The sequence below is a fragment of the Pseudophryne corroboree genome, chromosome 1, assembly GCF_028390025.1.
Source record: "Pseudophryne corroboree isolate aPseCor3 chromosome 1, aPseCor3.hap2, whole genome shotgun sequence".
NCBI classification, from domain to species: domain Eukaryota; kingdom Metazoa; phylum Chordata; class Amphibia; order Anura; family Myobatrachidae; genus Pseudophryne; species Pseudophryne corroboree.
Window position 1 is genome coordinate 1052222513 of NC_086444.1, and position 22000 is coordinate 1052244512.

General features: G+C 43.6%; 1 protein-coding gene across 1 annotated transcript in view; it reads left to right on the plus strand.

Moving 5' to 3' along the window:
• The window catches only part of SGCZ (sarcoglycan zeta), a 1577608-nt gene that overhangs the window by 1081178 nt on the left and 474430 nt on the right, over nt 1-22000 (plus strand). The window lies entirely within an intron of this gene.

Consider the following 22000-nt stretch of genomic DNA (forward strand, 5'->3'; position numbering starts at 1 on the left):
CGCAGGAGTGGCCGGAGAAACGGTGGGAGTGCCTGGGCGAACGCTGGGTGTGTTTGTGACGTCAACCAGGAACGACAAGCACTGAACTGATCGCACAGGCAGAGTAAGTCTGAAGCTACTCTGAAACTGCTAAGTAGTTAGTAATCGCAATATTGCGAATACATCGGTCGCAAATTTAAGAAGCTAAGATTCACTCCCAGTAGGCGGCGGCTTAGCGTGTGTAACTCTGCTAAATTCGCCTTGCGACCGATCAACTCGGAATGAGGGCCAATGTTTGCAAATGGTCTTTTATGTGACCCAGAGCGGTCGCCTGCGGATGAGACAGCAGAACCCTGAAAAATCACATCTTCAACTGATTTTCTCCAGCTTTCTGCATGAGACTCAGACTTATCTAATCTCCTACTGATATGATTCACACTATCACGTATTTCTTTCACCCATGCAGGCTCATGGTGTGCCAGCAGCGCCACTACATTACAACTCTGTGTCCCTAAAATGGCTCCCTCAGGGGAAAAACTCCCTGCCTGTACAAACACCCCACAGACACTCCGGGACTTATAGGGGACAGACCCACAGTAAAATCTGTCAGAAGGACACAGATAGGAGCAGCCAGTTCACAAACCCAGCGCCAGTACACAATGCCTGTGAAACACAAAATGCCCACTGACATACAGCGCTTTTTTATAATGTTAATACACAATGTAAAGCACCAATTTCACAGTGCCCCCCCCTATTTTGCACCCTGATACTTGTAGTCAGTAGTGGAGGAGGACCAGCGTCGTCTCTGCAGCCTGAGGAGAGAAAATGGCTCTGAGCAGTGTGCTGGCTGACTGAGGAGGAAGCTCCGCCCCCGCAATGGCGCATTTCTCCTCAGCGATTTTTACCATATTATTTATACTGGCGGGGGTAGGGCTGTGCCATGGCATCTTATGCCCCCTTTCTGCAAGTTTAATCAGGTTTCATCATGCTGCCCAGGGCGCCCCCCCCCCCCTGCAGTGCCTGTGTATGAGTGGGCAACATGGCGTGCTGTGCTCCCGCCAGCCGTGCGGCACCTTTAGCCATCACCTTGATTGAAGATCTGTCTTCTAACACTCACCTGTCTTCTGACTTCTGGCTCTGCAAGGGGGGTGACGGTGTGCTGTGGGAGTGAGCATCTAGGCACGGCTAGCGTTCAGTACCCCTCAGGAGCTAATGGTATCCTGTCGGCCAGAAGCAGAGCCATGAAACTCTTTAGGAAGTTGGTTCCTACTTCTGCCCCCTCAGTCCCACGAAGCAGGGAGACTGTTGCCAGCAGTTCTCCCTGAAAATAAAAAAACTAACATAAGTCTTTTCAGATAAACTCAGTGGAGCTCCCCTGGAGTGCATCCAGTCTGCCTGGGCACATTTCTAAAACTGAGGTCTGGAGGAGGGGCATAGAGGGAGGAGCCAGTTCACACCCTTGAAAAGTCTTAAAGTGCCCATGGCTCCTGCGGAACCGTCTATACCCCATGGTACTGAAGTGGACCCCAGCATCCTCTAGGACGTATGAGAAAGTAAGTTGCCTCACACATCACGCCCACACACTGCTGGTGTCTATGGACATGGAAACACTGGGTGCTGTCTCCGGTCAGGCTCGTCCTCACCAGTATGCTGCAGCGTCATGATAGATCAATTTCAGTGCATCACGCACATTTTCTGCCTCCCGCCTGTCTCTTCCTCCCAGCTCCCTTCAACGTGCACAGTGCGGCAGTCACAGACACTGTGTAAACCTCAGTGAAGCAGGGCTGAGACAGTAGACAAGAGAGCCGCGGTCCAGATGTAGCCAGCGCCGCTGCTGAAGGGTGCACCCTCCATTTGAAATTATCACCCAGCTGCATCTCCCGACCGGCCAGCGACCTCCTCCAGTCCTTCACAGGGCACACGGCGTGGGGGATGCACTGAAATACAGTGGCACAGAGATGGCTTACCAAGTCTCTCACTGCGCCGCTTTTTGAATTTGCCACCCTGTCCATGATCTCAATGCCTTCGCCGGCCAAGAAGGGTGATAACCCGGCGGGAGGTCAAGTGGGCGAGGCTTCAAGCGACTGATTGCTATGCAATACATGTTCCTGTCTCCAGCAGCACAGCAATCCTATGGGCCTATTTTAATGTGGGGGCCTGGAGCTGCAGCTACATCCGCCCCATTGTTAATCCGGCCCTGGTTCCCGGTTACTTTAGGAAGTAAGCGACACAAAAAAAACTTTCAAAACTCATGTCGACATTTTTCCATGTTGACCTTATTTATGTCAACCTAGTGACCATGTCACCCTTTTTCAGGTGTCGACCTAGTCACTGTCAACGAATAGTGGTCGACCTAGTGACTGTCGATCTAATTACTGTCTACTATGCTATGATCTACACCCCACATAACCTACCAGTATGTTTTGGGAGTGTAGGAAGAATTCAGAGCACCTGGAAGGCACCCACGAATTGGGAGGACATACAAACTCCACACTAATAGTGTCCTGGTTGGACGTGAGCCCATGAACCCAGTACTGTAAGGCAGCAAACCAAACCATGCTGCTTATATGTATTATTTGTCCTTTATAATGTAGCAGTATCTATTGGCTGGTAGTGGTATAAATAAACTGCCGGTCATCGCAGTTTTCAATCAAAGTTGTAGATACTTTCATCAGGATATCAGCGGGAGTCTGTCCGGTCTCTGTCATGCAGAGGGGATGGCAACAGGGGGTAAGTATAGCGATGAGTGGATGAGGAGTAGATATACAATCCAGTTCATTGCAGGCTCTAAAAAAAAAGTTTGCTTAAGTCTTAGCCATGTGAGAGAAACAAGACTGTCTTGATCCACACTAAGAAATCACAAAAGCACACTAAAATGTAATAAAAGAGCACTTCAAATAATATGCAATCAGGAGCCTTAATAGCCTCAACCACTTTACGATGCTCTCACCACTCTCCTGGACTCTGAATCTTGCGTGGACGTTGACACTCCCCTAGTCAAATTTAGGAGTAAAAAAAAACAAGTGAGCCAATATTCTATATTATGCATGCTCACTGATGCTTCTTGCTATGACACAGCACCACTGCCTCACAGATACATGCAGGGCCATGCAGCCGTAGGAGAGGAGTCAGAGCCGTGCCAGACTGCGTGTAGATCTTGGTTTGATTTTCTGCTCTCTGGGTAGGAAGGGCATAGAGACACTTATATATATATATATATATATATATATATATATATATATATACATACACACTTAGTATATGCATTGTGCCAAGGGCACTAAGTAAAAAGGTGAATTTATCATCATGTGGTTGGTTCTCTTTTGTGCTTATGATTCATTCAATTGTTAGGAAATCATATAGAGTTAATTGCAGCTAGAAATGAACAAAACATTTAAATGTTATTTGTAAAACATCTTCTAATTTATTCAACGAGCAGATTGGAGGCAGGCCAGACCTTCAATTGGCCAAATTAGGCTGGCAAAGCATAAACGTTCTTATTATCTGTCTTGTCGCTTAGTAGGTCATAACAGTAATACTGTAGCTAAATACAAAGTATCATCTTGCATTATAACTTGTGAAATATGAGGTCAATTTCTTTTTATATGGTAATTTGATGAGTAAATATCCCTAGTTACACCTGTTACTAGCCTGTGCTACATACTTATCATGTAGTTCTATTGTTTAATGACATTTATTAAATCAACAAAAACGACGGGAGGATTTACTGTACAACACTAAGGTTTACTTTACAGTTTTAAAACTGCGATATATGAGGAGGATTTCAAACACAAAACCACACAGTAAAACCATCTGTTAAAATATGAGACTATCCCTGCTCAAAATAAAAAGCTAAGCTCCAACTAGCTCCAGCACTTTGGGTGCCTTTTGCTATAGTGTATTGTTTCCCAACCCTAGTGCTCAGGACCCCTAACAGCTCACTTTTTCCAGACCACCTAACAGGTGAACAGGTGGATTACCAGTATTTTAAAGATCCACAGGTGACCTGGGCAGCCTCAGGCTACACAGGTTGGCACAGTTTTCCCCTAATATGACTAGGAAGCTTGCAGAAACAAGCCCCATCCATTCCTAGTGCATCTCTAGTTTCAGTTGGCAATTACAATCCAGGGCTATTGAGAAGTACCGTTCTCATACAGTATCTGGAAGATAGATTGACAGTATATTGGTTTATAGTCAGTAGGTCAACACCACATGGTCGACAGGTACAAAAGGTTGACAGATGAAAGGTCAATAGTGCTTTAGGTCAACAGGAACAAAAGTCACAAGGCTGACATGACAGTGGTTGACTCGAGAGAGAGATATATATATATATATATATATAGAAACGGATGTGTGGCAGCACTCACGCAGGCTGATTCAAATAGAAAAGTTTCTCTTTATTGCCGACATGTTTCGGGGAAACTCCCCGTCCTCGGGGCTTGACAAACAAGGTGTGAGACAAACGAAACATTTATACAATACACAGACAAAAAACATCAGTGTGCAAACTGTTCTCACCTGTCCGCACGGCTCGACCGCCCGCCAGCCTCCGCAACTCACCTCCATGTCGCTGGGCCATGACGTCACGACGCTCAGTGCGGCAGGGAGATTTCCATGGAAACCGGCAAACAATGCCCGCAGGCGCTGTAGTAACTACGGAGCCTGCACAGGTACAAGGTTAAAACAAGGTGAAACATTAAAACACATATATACCTTAGTGAACATCAAGATAGTGAATCTACCTTCTGCACCTACAAATGATATTATTCGTAAATCTACCTATTAAGGTTATGCAATTTAAGTTCAATTAACTATTGAGATTTTATGGAGAACTGTACACATAAGGGACCTATTGTTTTCTATTTACATATGAACTCAATCCCCATCCATAGGGATATAACTAAATCAAATATTCATAAAAAGCATTGCAGTCCCAAATTTTCATTGAGACCGCCAGGGTATTGGGTGCCCAAATTGAATATCCACCGGGACTCCTTTTGAAGGAGCAACCGATCCCTATTTCCACCCCTCAAAGTCGGAGGGGTATGGTCAATAAGGATGGCCCTAATGCTAGCCACACCATGTTTAGCCCCTAAGCAATGGCGGGCAAACGGTTGGTCACTAGACCCTTTCTCAAACGCTTTTTTTATGGCGCTTCTATGGAGTGCTATCCTCTCTCTAAATTGTCGTATGGTCTTACCCACATAGGCAAGACCACACGGGCAAGTAAGCATGTAGACAACATAAGTTGACGTACATGTAAGACGATGCTTAATAGGTAGCTTCCTGCCAGTTTGCGGATGGTTGAATGTTGTGCCTGTCAATAAGGTGTTGCACTTGGCGCAACCCAAACATCTGTAACATCCTGTTTTTGGTCTAAGAAAATGTGTGGAATTAGACCTAGTCATATTAGTAACATCAAGTTTTACTACAAAATTACCTATATTATTACCTCGAGTGTGACTGGGTAATAAACTAGTATCAGATAAACATTTTAAAGCTGGCTCAGATTGGATAATCGGCCATAATTGTTTAGCTTTCTTAACTGCACGTCTAGAGCTAGTGGAAAACTTACTAACCCACGGAAGTTTGTTAGCTATGGATGTTGTTTTATTGTCCATAGACAAAATCTCTTCTCTAGATTTATTCAAAACAGCCTCCTTAAATTGCTGCAACTCCCTAACAGGATACCCTCTCTGTGCAAATTTCTTAAGCATGTCATCCAAAGCCAAGCCAGCTTCAACAGGGTCCGAGGTAATACGCCTAACACGCATAAACTGGGAATACGGTAATCCCTTACGTAATGCGAGTGGATGGAAACTTTGATAGTTTAATAAAGTATTTCTGTCCGTAGATTTAACAAAAAGGGACGTACTCAACTGACAGTCCCTAATGCGAATACAGACATCCAAATAATTAATTTGGTTCTCATCAATAATAAAGGTAAACTTTACTGGGTGTGACGTAGCATTGTGTTTACTCCATACCAATGACAAATCTGCCCTGGAGCCTTTCCAAAACACAATGAGATCGTCAATAAAGCGTCTGTAGTACAACACTTGAGGACTAATAATAGGATCTAAATAGAACATATCCTTCTCTACTTGATACATGAATGCGTTAGCGTACGATGGGGCCACCGCAGACCCCATCGCACAGCCCGCTATTTGCAAATAAAAATTACCATTAAACATAAAATAATTTCTTCGTAACACCAGATCTAGTAGGTGTAAGAAGAACGATATCTCAGGGCCCTGGTACGTCACATTATCCTCTATGAGTCTTCTCACTGCCTCCACACCTGCATCATGTGGGATGCAGGTGTAGAGGCTAGTGACATCAGCAGTACACAACAATGTATGTTCGGGCAATCTGCCCAGATGTTGTAATTGTAACAATAATGATGATGTATCTTTAAGAAAAGATGGCAAAACCTGAATACAGGGATTAAGGAATGCGTCTAGAAAAACTGAGATTGGTTGATACAGAGAGCCCCTGGCCGACACAATTGGGCGACCAGGGGGTTTCTCCAATGTCTTATGCACCTTAGGCAAGGTATAAAACAGGGGTGTTAAAGGGAATTCAACCATAAGGGATGAGTAAATATCTTGTGTTATAATACCATGGGGTAGATGTATTAACCTGGAGACGGCTTAAGGAAGTGATAAACCAGTGATATGTGCAAGGTGATAAAGGCACCAGCCAATCAGAACCTAACTGTTAATTTACATATTGGAGCTGATTGGCTGGTGCCTTTATCACCTTGCACATATCACTGGTTTATCACTTCTTTATGCCTTCTCCAGGTTAATACATCTGCCCCCATGATTCTTAGAATCTAACAAAAAGGAATCTAATTCAAGTTTAAACTCCCTAGTCGGATCCTTATGAAGACGTCTATATACTGTAAGGTCATTCAGCTGTCTTTCACATTTGATGACATAGTCCCCAATGTCTTGGACCACTATGGATCCCCCTTTATCCGCCTTGCGGATTACTATGTCTGTTCTATTAGACAGTTCTTTAAGCGTTGATCTTTCTTCCTTGCTTAAATTAAAATATACCGGATCTTTCATGGCTTGTTGACCCTCCCTTTCCAGCATGCGGACAAAAGTCCTAATGGAGGAGTTCTGACTTGGGGGGTCAAAGTTTGATCTCGGAGCTATCTTCCGTAGTTGTGGGGGTATCTCAACTGATGACGTCTCCAAAGGTGCTGGTGCAGGTGGTCGGTTGCTAAAGTATTCCTTACGTTTTAGTGTCCTATTCAGATGATACACTTCGGTTTTCCATTCTAAAGGATCAGTAATTGTCGTGGGGACGAAAGAAAGTCCTTTGGCTAAAAGTCCATATTCGTGGTCAGTAAGCGGTGTAGACGAGAGGTTAAAGACCAATTCTTTTAGGGACGTTGTGGTCTCGGCACGTAGGATCCTTTGATTCTGCCGCGACCTCCGCGTCCTCTGCCTCTTCCGCTTATTGGAGTACGGTTGGAACGGGTACGTACTCCCGCTTGGTGTGGCCCTAAAGGGACAGCTCCTTCAGTTGATGTTGAGGGGGCCGAAGTAGTGTCAGAATCACTAGCTGAGGAGGTCATCCCTGGCTGCTCCCTACGACGCCACATCTGTTGTTGACGTCTGTACGCCTGTTGTGTTTGATTAGGCCTGGAGTTGCCCAACCAGGGATATACTTGTCTCTGTTCGTAGTCCCTTTTAACTTTATTTAATTTATCCTTTTTAAATCTTATTAAATCTTGCCGATATTGCTCGATTTGGACATTGAGCTTATTAATCCAATCATTCGGCGTATCAGCAATGAGGTTTGCCTTATGTTGTTGCTCAAAGGCCTGAATCTGCTCCTTCACAAGACCCAGCTCTCTGGTAGACTCCTCCACCACCAGTAAGATTAAGTCCATGGAGCACTTATTCAAGATTGCTACCCACCGACGACAAAATTGGGCGTTATAGCGGCCAATCGTCGGCGAGTTAGCAATCCTAAAACCCCTCGGTATCAGATTACTACGGTAGTAATCCGACAATGTGATTCCATGATATGTGTAATCACATTCCCTTTGTTTTAGTTTAGACCTCATCCGAAATAATTCTTCATTAGTATTGATTACAGGTTCATCAATTAATCTTCTTTCCACCAAGATAGCTTTAGCCTCCACATCTGAAAAACTTAGCCGTTCACGAGCATCCTGATGCACCAATTCCAAGGTCATATCCATATCAGTATTGACTTCCATAATTGGTATAAAGCTTTAGTGCTTAATAATATAATAGGTACTCCTGGTGCACTAATCAGATGAAAAAAATATTTTAAAAAGCAGCATGGAACATAGCTGCACTGAATATCCCAGTCCTGAGTATTGTTTAGTAATCGGGTGCCATGATAAGGATAGTCACAGCATAGTGGCCACCTGATATAATAAAAGGAAATTTCCGGCACTCCAATGGTAACAATAAACTGTGCTGCGGTGCCCTCCTAGTCAGCTTAGCATAAGCCAACAATATACAAACGGATGTGTGGCGGCACTCACGCAGGCTGATTCAAATAGAAAAGTTTCTCTTTATTGCCGACATGTTTCGGGGAAACTCCCCGTCCTCAGGGCTTGACAAACAAGGTGTGAGACAAACTAAACATTTATACAATACACAGACAAAAAACATCAGTGTGCAAACTGTTCTCACCTGTCCGCACGGCTCGACCGCCCGCCAGCCTCCGCAACTCACCTCCATGTCGCTGAACCATGACGTCACGACGCTCAGTGCGGCAGGGAGATTTCCATGGAAACCGGCCGTTATATCCCTATGGATGGGGATTGAGTTCATATGTAAATAGAAAACCATAGGTCCCTTATCTGTACAGTTCTCCATAAAATCTCAATAGTTAATTGAACTTAAATTGCATAACCTTAATAGGTAGATTTACGAATAATATCATTTGTAGGTGCAGAAGGTAGATTCACTATCTTGATGTTCACTAAGGTATATATGTGTTTTAATGTTTCACCTTGTTTTAACCTTGTACCTGTGCAGGCTCCGTAGTTACTACAGCGCCTGCGGGCATTGTTTGCCGGTTTCCATGGAAATCTCCCTGCCGCACTGAGCGCCGTGACGTCATGGCCCAGCGACACGGAGGTGAGTTGCGGAGGCTGGCGGGCGGTCGAGCCGTGCGGACAGGTGAGAACAGTTTGCACACTGATGTTTTTTGTCTGTGTATTGTATAAATGTTTAGTTTGTCTCACACCTTGTTTGTCAAGCCCTGAGGACGGGGAGTTTCCCCGAAACATGTCGGCAATAAAGAGAAACTTTTCTATTTGAATCAGCCTGCGTGAGTGCCGCCACACATCCGTTTGTATATTGTTGGCTTATGCTAAGCTGACTAGGAGGGCACCGCAGCACAGTTTATTGTTACCATTGGAGTGCCGGAAATTTCCTTTTATTATATATATATATATATATATATATATATATATATATATAGTCAACACTTTTTTTTCATGTTTTCTCAACATTTTCTTGATTTACTATCCATGTGGACATCTATTGGAAATAGTAACCTTGCCCAATGCGTGGCAAGCGTACACCTTTGTGATGGTGGTCACATGACATGAAATATACAAGATTTGATCACAAAAAAATGCACTGTCCATTCATGTGTCGACTATTGTCATGTTGGCATTTTGACCCTGTTGACCTTGTGTAACCCCGACCTTAAGTACTGTTGACCTTTCATCTGCCGGCCTTTTGCACCTATTTACATTGTGTACCTGTCGACCTAATGCATGTTGACCTAATGACATTGTCATTGTCAATCCATTGATCCTCACCCTTTCATACAGATTATGTAGATCCTCTGTTATTGGGATTTTTTTTAATTTTTGCAAATGTTTCCTCTCTTATTGAAGTGATACTGTACGTACCATAACAAATTGTGAGTTCTTTTGGATTATTATTAGCTGTGGTGGGTATATCCATCAATAGCTGATATTAAAATTTTTGAGGGTCTCCTGCAAGCATCATTGGGATCTTTTGTATATGCCAATAAATCTGGAAACACTAAAATATCATTATATTCTAGTGGATTTCGTTACCTGTCTCTAAATTTGTTCAGAAGACTTTCTGTTAAATTAAGAAATGTATTTGTGCGAGGCAGTCCCTTGGCTGAGAATTGGGTACGCCTTTGGGTTTCAGCCTGGCTGTGTGCGCTAATATTTATTCTTCTTATGCTTTATAAGAAAGTAGTAGCATTTTTTTTTACTTTATTGAAGGTCTTACTTCCTAGGTGTTCATGTCTTTAGGATTCCATGAAAACATATATTATTACTTCTGTTTCTTATCTCATGGACTGCCATTTTTATTTTCCAAATAACTGCAGTACACATTTTTGCAGACGTTCCCAGTATACCATAAGTGTGCTCTCATCTCCAGTTATTTCTACCGGTAGTAATTCCGTGGCATTATTTAACTCTTTTTTAAATGACTCTGCTATAATTCCTTCATTGCATGTTGTGTGATCAGGCTTTCTTCTTTTCCTGTTCTTTGTAAGGGAGTTTTATGTTCAGTTGTATGTTCCTCATTTTCTGTCAAAGAGATTTGTTTCTCTCCATCCTCTCTTCCTTGTCAGCTGGCACATGTCACCGTACACTGCACCCAACTTGATGGATGAAGAAAGTTCATTTGGAAGGAATTCTTCATTTGTTGAGTTAGCCCATTACTCAAACTACCCAGTGCAGGATACCTCTCAGATAGATTTGGGGTCAAATATTATTACGCCTGTACATTTTGAACTGCATTTGACTGCTCATGTCAGAGAGAGTTCTGACTTCATACGTCCACACTGCATGTACAGTAACGCTACCCTCAATGTACAGTAGCTCCACCCTTTGAATGTTATTTCCTTATGACATTTTACTTAGATGCTATTCCAACAGCTAGGCAGAGGAAAGAAAAAATATTGAAGAAGTAGTTTTTGTCCAAACAACGTGCAACTTCAGCATCCTTATCTGTTGCAGCCAGGTTTAAAATATTGCAGTTTTTTCTAGAGATGAGCGAGTTCGGTTCCCTGAGAGCTGAACCCCCATCCCCCCCTGAACAGCCCATTCCGAGCCCGGTACCGAGTCCGGCTCGCGACTTCCCACCATACTCTGAAACCAGAACGAGGCAAAATATCATCATCGCGCTGTTGAATTCTCGCGGGTTTTGGATCCCATATAAACAGCCGCGTGTCACCACCATTTTCATTCCTGACTTGGAGAGTGAGGAAGACAGACCTCTGTCTCTCTCTGTGGGTGGTGGCGTTGGGTGGGGTCAGTGTGTGCTCTGTAGGGGTGCTGCTGCAGTCACTGTGATGTACCTGTACTGTGTTAGGGGTGCTGTCCTGGCTGTCACTGGTGTTTCATGTGCTGTTACGGTCAGGTGCTGCAGCTGTACATGGGTGTTGCTTTCCTGGATGTCACTGTGTTGTACAGGGTTCAGGGGCACTGTCCTCCTGTATGCTGTAAAATATAAGGGTCCTGCTGGCCCTGTATGTTGTAAAAATTCAGAGGTGCAGTTGTTAAAAATTGAACGCACACTGCTCTTGTATGCTGTAAAATGTAGGGGTGCTGCAGGCCCTGTATGTTGTAAAAATTCAGAGGTGCAGTTGTTAAAAATTAAAAGCACACTGCTCCTGTACGCTGTAAAATATAGGGGTGCTGCTGTTCAAATAACATTACACTGGCCCTGTATACTATAAAAATGTGAGGATGCAGTTGTTACATATTAAAAGCACACTGCTCCTGTATGCTGTCAAATATAGCGGTGCTGATGTTTTAATAACATTACACTGGCCCTGTCTGCTATAAAAAATCAGGGGCGCAGTTCTTACAAATAAAAAGCACACTGCTCCTGTATGCTGTCAAATATAGGGGTGCTGATGTCTTAATAACAATACACTGGCCCTGTCTGCTATAAAAATTCAGGGGTGCAGTTCTTACAAATTAAAAGCACACTGCTCCTGTATGCTGTCAAATATAGGGGTGCTGATGTCTTACTAACATTACACTGCTATTAAAATTCAGGGGTGCAGTTGTTAAAAATTAAAAGCACACTGCTGTATGCTGTAAAATATAGGGGTGTTGCTGGTTGCTGTTCAAATAACATTACACTGGCCCTGTATGCTACAAAAATTCAGGGGTGCAGTTGCTAAAAATTAAAAGCACACTGCTGTATGCTGTAAAATATAGGGGTGTTGCTGTTCAAATAACATTACACTGGCCCTATATGCTATAAAAAACAGGGGTGCAGTGAAAATCAATGTACACTGACCCTGTCTTGTATGCTGTAATAATTCTAGGGTGCAATGGATATCAATGCACACTGGCCATGTCTTGTATGCTGTAATAATTCTAGGATGTAGTGAAAATCAATATACACTGGACCTTTCTTGTGTACTGTAATAATTCTAGGGTGCAGTGAAATCAATGTACACTGGCCCTGTCTTTTCTGCTGTAAAATGACAGTGGTGTTGTGAAAATAAAGGGGTGCTGGCACTGTCTGCAGTTGTGATGTCTAGGCCTGACCTTCATGACACTGTATGGGAAGAGGAGTCTCCTACCATCATTTGCACGCCCGTGCAAATGCTGGGAGGAGCACCGCCAGTTCAGTTGTTGTTATTGAGATTGAAGATGTCACTGTAGAAGTACACCAGGATGAGGAGGATATGGGTGTAGCTGGCACTGTGGAGGAAGTTGACGATGAGGATTCTGATGGTGATGTGGTTTATTTGAATAAGGCACCAGTGGAGACAGTTGTTGGCCATGGGATGAAAAGCCCATTGTCATGCCTTGGCAAAATACCAAAAAAGCCACCTCTTCAGTGTGGAATTATTTCTCCACAAATCCGGACAACAGGTGTCAAGCCATATGTTGCCTTTGTCAATCCATAATAAATAGGGGTAAGGACGCAGCACATTCATCATAAGTCATTGTCAAGTTCAGAAACTTTAGGTAATAGCAGTCCACTGACACCTAAATGATGTGGTTTGTTTGTTTGAATATTATTTCTCTGTGAGGATGTAAAGACTGAAGGGGGGGATCTGAGGATGAGGATGACATCTTGCCACTGTAGAACCAGTTTGTGCAAGGAGAGATTAATTGCTTCTTTTTTGGTGAGGGCTTAAACAAACCAATCATTTCAGCCACAGTCGTGTGGCAGACCCTGTCACTGAAATGATTGGTTTGTTAAAGTGTTCATGTCCTGTTTATACAACATAAGGGTGGGTGGGAGGGCCCAAGAACATTTCCATCTTGCACCTCTTTTATTCCCACATCATTCAAGGGATGCTGCCCTATATGGGGTGCTGCCCCTCTGCCCTATCAGTCCAGGGGTACTGCCCCACTGCCGTTTAATCCAGGGGTGCTATTACCTGTCTGCTGTGCTGTGTAATTCTCCAGGGGTTCTGCCTATACTGTATAAGTCCTGGGGCGCTGCTGTACTTGATCCTAGGTTTAAAGGAAAGCCTAGAGCAGATATGAAACAAGCTTCAACATCACAGATTTCTGAAAACTAGCCGCAAAGGTGGAAATGGAAATTGCCAAAGTGTTTTTAAATAAAGTGGGGAAACACCACATTTGTGTCCAAAGTCAGTGTGACTCAGAAGAGACTGAATCAAAATCCAGTGCAACTGCCAGAGAGGTAAATGTGATGTTTTCTGCCGGAGCATTAGAGAGAGATTTTTCTCAATTATTTCATGTTAGGGTCTCACTCAAATGAATGGCTCTAATTAGTCAACCTTAATTTTTATTTATTATTGATGTTCCACATTTTGGGATTATTTATTTACAAGATGCGCATTTGTTGTACAGGGATCTTCTTTTCCTAAGGGCCGCATAGGGTTATCGCAAGACCTCGCAGTGTTAGAAGAACAGAGTTTCAGTGATCTTACATTGAGTCAGCTTTCCATTGCACTGCAGCACTAGATAGGCCATTAGCGCCTGTGAGGCACAAACAGTTACTGAATAAGGCCCAGTATGGAGTCTCATGGTGGTTTACAGCCAGGAAGATGTCTGGCTTGCCAGGCTGAGGCATGCTGTGGGCACAGAGGTTAGCATTGCTTCCTCCCACAGTCCTACTTATAGTATGAAATGACTGTACAGTGGTAAGCTCTACTAGGGCAGGGGCTCAATAACAAATTTTTTTTACTGCACAGTCGTGCTTAGTACGTAATATGAATAAAATAAACAAGACACACAGGTATGGTCACATGCGTGTAACTGGGACACACAGATATGGTCACATCCATGTAACTGGGAGCTGTGAAAAACAAAAATAAGGCATCTGCCGCAAAATATGTAAATAATTATGCAATAAAAAATAGAAGAAAAAGAAACCCAAAATATTTTCACTAAATAAGTATCCAGACTCCGTGGAGGGGAAAATATCTAATCTTGTTCCTGTGTTATACACCAGTTTACTTGCATCCTACCATTAAATCCGAGATTATCTTAATCCCTGAAAATGGAGAAGGAAGCTCTGGCCCCTAGTTTTTCAGTTTGTCCAGTAATGTGGTAATTAATAATTAAATATTTGCTTGGTTGAAGTCCTTTCTGTTCCACACCAATATAGGAGTGAAGGTAAAAGCCTGTGTGTTGTTCCTGATTGCATGTGCCTCTCTAATTTCTAATCACCTTCTTGACACTGTCCTCTTCCTCTTGCCTCTTCTCATAATGTGAAAAGTCATCAAATATGGAGGTGGTATGTTTGTAGCTAGCTATGATTCGGAGAAGTTGGCAAGCTTTTTCCAGGGGGTCCACCTGTTGCTGAAATGATGGGTTTATTAAACTGTGCATGCCCTATTTAAACAACATAAGGGTGGGTGGGTGGTCCCAAGACAATTCCATCTTGCACCTCTTTTTTTTTTCTTTGCATTATATGCTCTTTGGTGCCTAGTTTTTAAAATTGCCATCCTGTCTGCCACTGCAGTGCCACTCCTAGATGGGCCAGGTGTTTGTGTCGTACCACCCAATTGTGTCGTTTAGCGACCTCGTGCAACCTTTTGGCCTAAAAACAATATTGTGAGGTGTGAGGTGTTCAGAATATACTGAAAATGAGTAGAAATGAATGTTATTGAGGTTAATAATACCGTAGGATAAAAATCACCCCCAAATTCTGTGATTTTAGCTGTTTTTATCAAAAATCATCCAGAACCAAAACCAAAACCCGAAAGGGTGGTTTTGGCATATCCAATCCAGATCCAAAACATGAGCGGGGATCCAGATCCAAAACCAAAACACAAAATCCGAAAAGTGTCCGCCGCACATCTCTAGTTTTTTCCTAGTGCACAGTTTAGAAAACCTCAGCTTCCTAAATTGTAGGGATTGTCTTGGACAATATTTTAAACTGACATTGCGGTTTGAGTTTTGTAAGTTTTAATTCAAGAGATTTTATATGTAGTTTTGTCTTTGACAAATTGCATGTGTTTGGATACACTAAATCAAACCACAGTTTAGTAAAACTCTCCTACATGTCTTAAAAATGGGTGCCATTTTCTGAAAAAAAGAAAAACATCGATTTTAATGAGAACATCACAATGAAGGTCAGCATTGTTAATTATTATTATGATCTCTTATTCACATACATATTACTCAACATTGTACTTTAGGGGATTACGACATACAGAAAACAGATTACATATGATATCATGAAGTGGACTGTAGACATGTTGCTTCCCAGTGGTGGATCCAGGTCGGGGAGAGATCAGGACGATCTCCCCCTATAGCACCCAACCTTTCCCCGACAGAGTAGTGTTACCCCAGAAGCCACAACAGGAGTGATGGAGCCACAACAGGCGTGATGGAGCCACAACAGGAGTGATGGAGCCATCGATTGCAAATGCACTTGCAGCTGATGGCTCCATCACTCCTGCCACAGCCTTGAGGGTCCCCTAAGCTGGCTGCACTACTCCACTGGGGAAAGTGTGTGTGTGTGTGTGTGGGGGGGGGGGGGGATGTAGCGGGGAGGGGGGGTTATCAATAGCCTCCCCTACTTGCATCCGCTACTGGCACTGCCCAAAATTATCTTTGCAAATATGATAATAACATTTGTATTTTCTGACAGGAAAAGTGTGCATGTGACTATTGTTTGTTAGCAACATTGTCAACCTCCAATAATGAAACAGTCAATTTCTGCGCAGCTACCAGTGGTGTGTTACAGTTAGAATGAGGAGAGACAGTGTGAGGTAATATGGGAAACATGAACTAGGGGCTAGATGCATCATCGCTTGGAGAGTGATAAAATGGATAAAGAAAAAGTGCCAGCCAATCAGCTTCTAACTGCCATGTCACAGGCTGTATTTGAAAAACAGCAGTAAGGCGCTGATTGGCTGGTGCACTTTCACTCTCCATTTTATCACTTTCTAAGCGATAATGCATCTGGACATCATTCTTTGTAGAAATAAACAGCACCTGGCAACCATAACAGTTCTCCGTCGTTTGTCTTAACTGAATCTTCTCCCTGTTTGGTTTTGGAGAAAGCTTGGGGTAGCTGTGTGTAATCTGCTCTTTTTCTTTATCATTTTGATTGTTGCTGGAAACAGCCAACACACTTGTTCCCCTTGTTTGGCGGCAGTTGCTGCTACCAAAAAAAGAGTGGAGTTTCCCAAAGGAGGAACAATCGCTGTATTAGGAACGGCAGTTTATATACACATGTCAGGGAAAGCACTAATAATCATTAAATGTTTAGTAGGTTAGGTGCAGTGATGTGCAGTAACGGTAGGTGGGGAGGCAGAGTCTCTCCTGTCGCAAAGGATAATAATAATACAATGATAAAAACAAGAGTTTTGACTATAAAAATGATCAGAATAATGCAAAGAACATATTTATAAATTATAATATTCTCTTTTAATTATTTGAATAATTTTTATAGTCAAAATTTGCTGTATTTCTGGAGCTCTGCTGCAAATACAAGGAGAGCTGAGAGGTGAGGCTGCAACGAGCTGAGCCTCCCCTGATGGTCATGCACTGCATGGCTGGAGCAGGGGCATGGCTCTACCACAGACAATCACAATGCAGTGAAAAAGGACCAGGAGATGTACAGTAGCAGTCACATCTGCCTCATTGAGGGAGCTGGCATGTCAGCTAGAGAGCTGAGAGGAGATTCCGCCTTCAGTCCTAGCAGTTCTTCTCACTGATGCTAGCTGCTGGAGTCTGGGGGCTAGGTACAACACCAGTCTCCTCCTACCCCTCTGGCAGCCCCCTCTTCCAGACACATGACCAGATCCCAGCAGCAGCATTCAGCAGCACTGAACAACCGGACCAGAGAGATGGAGGTTGAGGAACTGCTACGGGGGCATACTTTTTACTGCAGCAGCTACACCAAGTCAGTGTTCCCATATAACCAGCCTAGAGCTCCCCTTTCCTGCCAGCCCAGTGGCCTCTTCCTCAACTCACTGACCTCCTCCAGTCATGTGTCTCCTCTTCTCCAGTCTAGTGTCTCCGCCTATATAACTGACCCCTCTTCCATCCCAGTTTCTCCCCCTTTCCTCCATACCAGACCGCATGCTGGGAAAGCCTGGGGGCAGCCCAGCATCCTGGAGAGTGCTGCCCTCCCCCCCAGTGACATTAGTGGGGGGGCCATGAGTCTCTCCCCTTTCCCCAAGGTTCCGTCCCCTTTTTGGGCACGCCCACCCGGTCCCACATCCAGATGCTCCAATGTTGGAAGATATGGCTGTCTGAAAAAGAAGGGATAGCATAAAGGACTCCAACCCTTTTGTAGGGTCTCTGCATTCAGTGTAGCATGATTCCAGGTAGGCTTCTGAACAGCAGGTCAAAACTGTCATTTCCATGTTCCTGTAACAATTCCAGTTTAATTGGGAACATCCATTGGTGTAACACACTCTGCCTTCCCCCTCTCTGTTTATTGACATTGTAGGCAAAAGAAGGGCTGAAAGTACCAATTGTGCTAAGTTTTTCATACTGGTCCAACCAGGATAGAATCTGCTGGGGATGCCTCTCACCCTCATTAAAGAGGGTACACACGGAGAGATGTTTGCTTAATTTCTAAGCAATCTGACTAGATTGCTTAGAAATTAAGCACGGATCACTCCGTGTGTATGCTCCATAGCGAAGCGTGGCCCCGCGTGTCGCTATTGCTGAACCTAGATTGGCATGCATGCAGGCCAAATCTAGTCAGACCGCTCACTTCACCGCTGGGTGAAGTGATCGGTCCCCTCCCCCAATGTGTGCTGAGCGTCCTGAGATGCGTGCTGAGTGTTCTGTGCTAGATCGCTCAGCACACATCTCTGGGACACATCTATCCGTGTGTACCCCGCTTAACCCTTTACTCTCACAACTAAGGAATTGTTAAGTGTCTCAAGTACTCCATTCTCTTCAATGCCTGGACACATATGGCTAAAGGCTCCCATACATCAGCAATACAATTTTATTGTTTCACAGATCCTGTGATTCCCCCCCCCCAGATACTGTATATTGTTTCCCCAATCCATCTAACTTGCCCATACATTACAGATTTGTTTAAGTGATTGGCAGATTTTTTCCTTCCAAAGTCTGGATCTGCACACCATGAAAGTGCCCATACATCAAATTAGTATTTTTAACTGTGACTTGTGGCAAATTTAAATAATGGGCAGTACTACTACAACCCCCCCCCCACCCTCCTTCTACTCTTAAACTCAGTAACAGTACTCTACTACTACAATTAACCCTTCTGTTAATAGTTTAAAATAAAATAAAAATAATGCCTGGGGTCCCACCCCAAAGCATAACCAGCCCCAGGCTCTTGGAGCTGGACCTGGTTCTAAAAGTCCAGGAAACAAAATGTGTAGTGGTCCCCCACATTTTTAGAACCAGCACTAGCTCCATTAGCAATGGGATAACACCACAGCCATGTGACACACTTGTCGGGTACCCTAGGCCAAAGCATTACCCCCACCCCCCCAACTAGTCAGCCAAGGCTAAGAATTCCTGGGGGGAAAAAAGGGGTCCCCTCTCTTAAATAGATCCTAGGCCTGGGGTGATGCCCGGTGCTATCTCTCGCCACCCCAGGGCAGTGGGTGCAGGGTTGATAGCTGACACCGACCGTGGGGTCCCCCCAATAGCTAATACTAGTGGCCCAAGTGTGCCAATTTTGAATTTCAAGATGGCCGCGGTGAGCCAATAGCAGCCATCTTGAAATTTAAATATGGCACCGCAAGCGAGTCAATTATGGCTCTCATCGACATTTTATAAAAAGGACAGCTGCATCAATCATAAGCGTTCCACTGCTAGCATTCAGGAGAGGAACGCTATGGCACCCACAGACTCCCGCATCCCAACCACTGATGACACTGATGCTGCTATAAGGTACAGGCGCCTGTCCGAACCCCACCACTGCCTTCTCCCTGTCCCTTCCCTCCCCACAGTATCAGCGAAATGGTCAGCCCCTTTGCCATTCACCAGCCAGACAAAGCCCTGATAAATCAGATTTTTAAACATGTCCATATACTGTATCACCAATTTATTGGTACAATCATCTCCAATTGCTCCAATTTATCGCATATGTATGGGCCCCTTACAATATGAAATACTGTAGATGCTATAGCAATCACAACAATGAAAGTAAACACAGTGTTACTGTAACTGTTATTTATAAAATCTATAGTGAAGAAAATAAAATATCTGGAATGGTAACTAAATTGTATTACTCTATAAAGGGACCATAATATATATAATTATAAATTATCTTAAGAAGTAAAGTTAGTTAAACTTTAGCTTGACATTTTGCCTAGTACTTCAATAAAATTGTGTTTTCCATTATTCAGATCACATATTTGTCCCAGTTTAGAATGTCAAATAGTTTATAGCACACAATCATTTTTAATTAAAATCTTGTCATTCTTGTACTTCATACAGTGAATTCTTAAGTCCTATTACCTTCGTCCAAGAATATTTTTAATCACAGACACTGGTGTAAATATTATGTATTGTGTTTGGAGTTGGCTTCTCATCACTTGTCGACATTTTCATTAAAATGAATAACATAAATAATAGTTGCGAATATAAAAGAGTAGATTATACTTTAAGATGTCCACCATAAACTGCTTATGATGATATTGTGTAGCCCTAGAATATGATTTTTCCATAGTTTCAGGAGAATGGAGTTTTTGTGCCACAGTATTTGCTATATTTTCAGAAGGAACTATTTAGGATATAAAGAAAGCAATATACCTTTGTACTCCATGTAATTATGATTAAAAATAATGGTTAAAAAAAATAACAAACCTTAGTTTTATATGACTATGATACAGTAAGTGTGCTTGGCGGTAACTTTACAGAAAGTAAACATGTATTTTCATTACATATAGATGCGGCATGTTGTATTTTGACAAACATTCTGGTCAAGTGTTTTTACAATTATTAGTGTGGCCCTGATTCGGTGATGGATGCGTTTGCAACAGCTGCTGCATCTTAATATGCTAATGCCACAGGATGTGTCATGTGTACTGTATATACAGTAGATGCCTTCTGTTGGCCACATGATGTGTCATGTGTATATACAGTAGATGCCTTCTGTTGACTTTTCTGAGCTGCTGATGAACACAATGATGCAGCAGTGGGGGTGTGGTATGGTATGCCGGCGGACGGGCTCCTGGCGACCAGCATACCGGCGCCGGAAGCCCGACCGCCAGTATACCGACAGTGTGGCGAGCACAAATGAGCCCCTTGCAGGCACGGTGGCATGCTAAGTTCCATGCTATTTATTCTCCCTCCAGGGGGGTCGTGGACCCCCACGAGGGAGAAAAACTGTCGGTATGCTGGCTGTCGGGATTCCGGCGCCGGTATACTGTGCGCCGGGATCCCGACAGTCGGCAACCTGAAGTCCACTCAGCAGTGGATCTACTGCGTGAACATCAGTCATTTGAGTAACCTACAGAAAGGGCCATCTTAACGTATGGACTCACTGAGAAGCTGGCCATGGGCCCCATGATTCTATGGCCTTTGAGCAGGGCTGGTGCCTCTGGAGCTTCTCAGGATGCAAGTAGGGAATGCAGCCCTGATTGTGAATTACACACAAACAGATCAGCCTAGCAGCATTTTCTACTTCTCTGCTAACCTGCTGCCGGGAGTGAATGGCTATCAACATGCTGATTGGTGGATGACTGGAGCTGTCCACCAACCAAAGTGCTGACAGACATTCACTGCATGGAATCATGTGGGTAGATGGCACAACGCCACAGGAGGCGGAATCATGTGGGTAGATGGCACAACGCCACAGGAGGCGTAAGTTATGATTTTGTTTTTATTTATTCACGTGAATGGGTGGGTAGGGCCCCAGTACATTGGTTTGGCCGGGGCCTAAAATGCTGTTAAGATGTCCCTGCCCACAGATTACCTAGGATAACTAGGAACTTCACATTGCGGAAGCCATGGGCACTGCATCCTAGGCTGGTACCTTCATTTTTTTTGGCAGTGCCTGACACCACCCTCAAATACAGTACCAGCAGCATGTCAATCATGCTGCAGCATTTGTGGCACTGCGAGCGATATAGTAGCCCCAGATCTGCATATCCAAAATGTCTAAATTAGGCCCACAGATGGTGCAATATATGTGGCAAAGAATCATGCTTCATCTATATGTATTACTATGTATTTTGCTGAATACTGCACTACTATATATATTGATGATTTCAGGTGACTATATATTTTTTCTACATTTGCTTTCTCATTCAGTCTCACTCCATTAAATACCGCCCTGGGTTTCACATACTATAAGTGAAACAACTTTAAAAACCTGACTGCTAATACAATTTATAGTTTATACAGTTTGAGAGTTGGAAAATTAGCTCAAAATTCCCAGTGACAAACAAAAGACTGTCCAGGTACTATAAGTGCTCATTGTCCCATATCCATGTGATGTCAGGAACGCCAACAGCTGTGCTGGGCGCAGATAATCTTAGGGGGTGTGGCCAATGCAGGGAGAAGTGGCCAGCCCCCCTCCTTTAATAATGTTAAAAAATAACATTTCTGTGAAGTCGTGAAGGACTT